Raw genomic sequence first — 5,852 nt, forward strand, 5'->3', positions numbered from 1 at the left:
TTGGGGAACATTTTTTATATCTTTGATGCCATTTACTTCTTCGATTTTACTGCTTTTAAACTCTTTGCATAAGTTGCATATATGCTGCAGAACTTAAATTACTACACCAATGCAGTTATTTAGAGGGTTACGCGGGAAAAAGAAATTCAGAGATCAGTTAAAGTATGCAGTGAAATATTCAATTATAAAAGTAATTCAATTCACGAGTAAATCCAAGTAACTGAGAGCCAACATTAGCTGCAGCAGTTAATGGAACACGGAGTCCACGTGATGAATGGACCAAAAGAAGGAGGAGCAGCAACTTGATAACCCTCCTTTTCTAATGGGAAAGGACTGACTCCATCTGAGGAACAAAATGAAATAGACCACAGGAGCAAGGCTGGTGTAAAGTGGTGTTCGCAAGGAGCAACATTTAGTAGAAAGCTGACCAACAGAAGCAAAACTGGATGAGGAATTAGACACACCCACAAAAAAAGGATCTTCCCCAGTGATCAGTTCACAGTGAGAGCAAAATAAATGACCAAGTGGAAAGGGTTACTGCTAACTACAGGCGAGAGTGGGAACAGCAATGACAGGCTGCTGACTGATCTTCCTCATGGAATGCTGTGATCCCCACATCTGGACAAAAGTTAAAAACATGAGAAGTTTCATATTTTAAGAACTAAATAACAGACCGTAACTAAAAAAATAATCAGCGTTGCTTGATCTCAAATGCATTTTCAGCAATAGTCTGTTTCCATTCAGTTCCCTCTGGCCTGATGCTGCTATCGCTCCCTTTCTTTATTAGTTTCTTTCCACCACTCAGCTGCTGTGTTGATGGGGAAACGAAGGCCGAGTCAAGGGATTTGTTTCCAGACGGGATCCGAATCTTGGGAATGGGTTCGTATGTGACTGATGAGCTGACATTCTCAGTGCTTCCATGTAAATGTTATGTGGCTCTCACTGACTCCATCAAGCTCAGTGGGAACCAAATATCAATGAATCGTGTTTGCATTGTGGCTTCATACTGAAGCTTGTGATAACTTCAAAAAGATAGGTACATCCCTGCCTCAGCTCCTAACTAGTGAAACAATCATTCATTCCATTGTTACCTCTGGATTCTTGGAACCAATGCCTCATTCCCTGGACGCCAGATTATAAGTTACACACATTTACTTTTGTCCAAATTCCTTCCAACTCCTGGTTGGCAAATCCTAACAAATCCCAATATTCCCTGGTCAGCTGGTGTCTGTCAGAGACTAACTCAAATAAATTGCCCTCGAAATTCTCGATTTTAAATTCTCAATCATATATTCAAAATGTTTCATGGTTGCCCACTGACCCTTTACTTTCTTGGACGAGGGTAAATCTAGCTTTGTAAAATGCCTAATAAAGTATTCTGCTATGTTGTGAATGTTACCAACTGGTGTGATGGTTGAAATAAAGTTACAAATTGTGTTTGAAATGAATTGACAGATAAGAACGCCAGAAAGAATGGTCAGTCTGATGATTGAAAGCAATTTAAGACCCAGCAAAGGATTACTCAGACACTGATCGGGGATGGGGAGATTCTGAATGCAGCCTTCCCTCCAAGCCAGGATCTCTCTGACATTCTCAGGCCATTTCCAATCTTGTTTGTCACCTCCCCAACAGCCCTCGCAACTCTATTTGTAAGGGTGTTCATTTAATGCTGCCAAGATGCAACTTGTTGACGTTCAACCTTCTCCAGATCTGGTACCCATGCCTCTCAAAGACGTTGCCTGCCATCTTCAACCAGGTTTAGAGCCACACATTCAACCACGTTCTATACTCACCGACACATGACACTAAAATCAGGTTACAGGTTCTATTTTCCAACCTTGTTCTGAGCCACATCAAATTTGTTTTATGGACCACATCCCCTCCATCCTACTGAGGTCACTGTCACGAATATGGACCATATCCCCGCCTTCCTACTGAGGTCTTTGTAACCAACATGGACCACATGCCCACCTCCCTACTGAGGTCTTTGTAACCAACATGCACAACATCCCCACCTTCCTACTGAGGTCTTTGACACCAGCATGGACCACATCCCCGCCTTCCTACTGAGATCTTTCTGACCAACATGGACTACATCACTACCTTCCTACTGAAGTCCTTGCCACCAACACGGGCCACACCCCCACCTTCTTACTGAGGTCTCTGTAACCAAGATGGACCATATCCCCACCTTCCTACTGAGGTCTTTGTAACCAACGTGGACCACATGCCCACCTTCCTACTGAGGTCTTTGTAACCAACATGCACAACATCCCCACCTTCCTACTGAGGTCTTTGTCACCAGCATGGGCCACACCCCCATCTTCCTACTGAGGTCTTTGTAATCAATAAGGACTATACCCCACCTTCCTAGTGAGGTCTCTGTAAACAATATGCACCATATTCCCACCTGCCTACTGAGGTCTCTGTCACCAACAAGGACCATATCCCCACTTTCGTACTGAGGTCTTTGTAACCAACATCGACCACATCCCCACCTTCCTGCTGAGGTCTTTGTAACCAATATGGACCACATTCCCACATTCCTGCTGAGGTCTTTGCAACCAACATGGTGAGCTACCTCTCCCTTTTGATCCTGCTCCAGCATAATTTCCTCCCACTGTTCTGTGATATCCTTAACCCTGGCAGGGAGGTTATCAGACAATGCTGAATATATGTTTATAACTGTGGAAACTTCACACTGTTGCTTTAACTAAAGACCCCACTGTCAATACTATATGCCAACTCTCCATCCGACCTTCCTATCCAGCTGAGCTGTTCACACTGCCAATGATTTGGTCTGTCTGCAATCCTCCATTGAATCCTTTCCATCACAAGTTCCCAAAGTAAGAAACTGATTTGTGATCCTACTCACCTCAGGGGAGTCCCTGGCTGTCACACATTTCTTACTTGCCCATACAATCTTAAACTATTGCGTGACCACCTCTATAAATGTGCTATTCCAATCGTCATCAACCCCATGGATGGCCCACCTTTACCCCCAGTCTGTAAGATTGAGCTCCTGTTTCTGCAGTCTGTGACGTTTCTTGCAGCTATGTTTAACTCTGTCACATTGAACGTTCCACAGTTAACAGCCTGACCATTTCCATGCTGCACAGCTGTCTTACTTTACTTTATAGTTCCTGATTTGGTGTATCATGTTGTACAGTTTACCAGTGTAAGAAAGAAACTCAATAAACTTTTAGACGAGACCAACAAAGCTGGAAACAAGACAATTTATTCTACGATCTTTCAAGAAAGGAACCCAATTGCAGAAAGCCATTGAAGTGAATTAGACTTGGGTTAGTTAACAATTATACCTTCGAGCTGAGTGAGGTCACCTCTACAGACTCCTAATTACCAAATCTCTCTTACTAGACTACACAACTGCCCATTTTCGCTCCACCCTTATTACTTCCCCTTCCCCATGTTGGCAACCTTCCTCCTGTTAGTGCTGAAATTTACATTATTTTGTCAAGATATAGTTTAACATTTTGTATCAATACTGCTGGTACATTCCATTCTCTGTGCACTTCATCAATGTTGCATAATTTTTGCACAGCTCAGGCATTTTAGTTGTCTCAGTTTTTTTGCTGAAAGCTTATTTTAAAAGAGTTAACTTGCTTATATTAATTATACTCCAGAATTAGTATTTAATTATCCATAATTATTGACTTAAAGTAAAGATACACTGCCCGAAGTACCTGCAGAGTTAATAGTTTTCCTTCTGGACCACTTTTTCTGCATGCTTTTTCTATATCTTCAAAAACAACACTGTTCACCATTTTTAACAACACCCCCTTGTCTTTTCTTTTACCATTTGTTGTTTTTGAAATTTTTATTTTCTGTCCTCTTTTCACCCTAAGGTATAAAAGTTCACAATCTTGCCGTTTCTATTACTCTTTCTTGTGCACTTACTTTTGTCATGACCATCATTGATTTGTTGTCCTCCTAAGGACATTATCAACTTCCTCATCCTACTATTGTTAGTAAGACATAAATGCCTAAATTAGCTAACCATTTTCCTCAACTAGTCAGTCCCCAGTTACCCCATTCCCATTGCTCATCTTTTCGAAGTTTATCCTCAATTTCTCTTATATTGCTTATCTTTTTCTTTACTATTTCTGCCTTATCTTCCACTATGGGAGAGGTGTCTGGGATGAAGGTGCAGCATTCCTTACCAATCAGCAGACAGGTTTCCCCCTTTTTCGGCCAAGAGGTAGTACAAACTCATTTGATTCTGTAAAGCTGTTCGTCTTGTTGCTACCATTTCAGTGGTTATGGCTGATATCTGGGATTGAGTTTCTCCCATTGCACAGGTGTTATCATTAATTAAATTTTCAAGGGCAGCCGCCAGTTTCTGTTTTTCCACCCCTGCCCTTGTAGTTTGGGAGTAGAGTCCACAGCAGATGGTCGTCTTCAGGGAGCTCTCGGGTCTTACGTCTTACACCCACCCTCCTTTCTTAGGTTGGGCTCATGATTTTCTATTCGGAGGTGAGGGACTATATAAGCAAGGTAACAGCAACCACTCTTGCCTTTCTTGTTTTAAGGCAATGCTTCATCAACTTCATTACATGCATTTATTTCCACACATTCGGTCACACGAATGTGGCAATGGCTTGGTTGTTGTGGACGGAAGATGATTTTCCTAATTGGAAGGGTGCGGCGTCATTCTGATTACTGAAACAGGTGGTATTCACTGCTCCATTTGGTGGGGAAATTCTAAGGCTATCGATAACACCCTGGGTATTCAGGGCTGGCCTTAGGAACCATCCCGCAAAGTTATATTTTCTCCTTTCAGATTCCCACTTTGTATTATTTAAGCCCGAGTCAAATTGTTGTACGTTGTACATTTCTCTTTTGGTGATCGGTATTACCGAGTTGGGGATCCCAGATTCGCCATGGTGTGGGATCTCTGCACAGACCCAACAATTAGTAAGTCCCTTTTGTTCAGCATAATTTTGGCACTGTGTAGAAAAGTGATTTCTCCCGTTTCCTCGAATAGTTAGTATTGTTATTATACTATACCAATACCCACCCATTTCTAACGACTTCCTATCGCCCTATCTTAATCTTTTTAGACGCCAGGGAGAGGTGAATTCACTCAACCCTTACAACCAATACAATATATATCATCAAACATTACAAGAGTCTTTTATCTTAGTTCATTCCCTCTTTCTCAGCTTAACTTTCAGAGGGTTGTCTGTAAGATGAGCGTGCCACTCCACCAATGGGGCGTTCACAGGACCGTTGACGCGAGTGTGATGACTCCACCCTTTCTCAGCAGTCCGGATAACTGTCTCAGTAGTCAGGAGATTTAGGAATGGTCCCTCCCAGCTCGGGCGGAGTTTTGTGTCTTTCCAGGTCTTGATCAGGACCCTATCACACGGTTGTCGAACTCAGGTGGAGGTATGTGGGTCAACAGACCCTTCTTCTTAAGGAAACGCAAAGAAGAGCCGAGCGCCACAATATAGTTCTTTAAAAACGTATCATTGAACTGTACAATTGGTAATTCCCCTCTTCCAAACAAGAAAGGTAATCAAAACATCATCATATAAGGAGAGAAGCTTATATCATATCTAGGAACAGTCCTAATGAGTCCATGGTAATCGAGTCTTTAGGACGAGCTTAGATAATTGCTTCTTTAAGATTTGATTCGTTCATTCCACCCGCCCAGAGGAGGGTGGGTGCCAAGGGGTAGGGAATTCCCGAGAGATCTCTAATCCTGCCATTACTTCTGGTAAGATCTTTGGAAGTAAAATGGCTTCCTTGGTCTGAATCTATCCTTTCCACTATTCCATATCTGGGGTGATATTTTCAAGGAGGGTTTTTACCACTCCTTTTGAGGTGGC

Source organism: Chiloscyllium plagiosum, chromosome 16 (assembly GCF_004010195.1).
Source record: "Chiloscyllium plagiosum isolate BGI_BamShark_2017 chromosome 16, ASM401019v2, whole genome shotgun sequence".
NCBI classification, from domain to species: Eukaryota; Metazoa; Chordata; class Chondrichthyes; order Orectolobiformes; family Hemiscylliidae; genus Chiloscyllium; species Chiloscyllium plagiosum.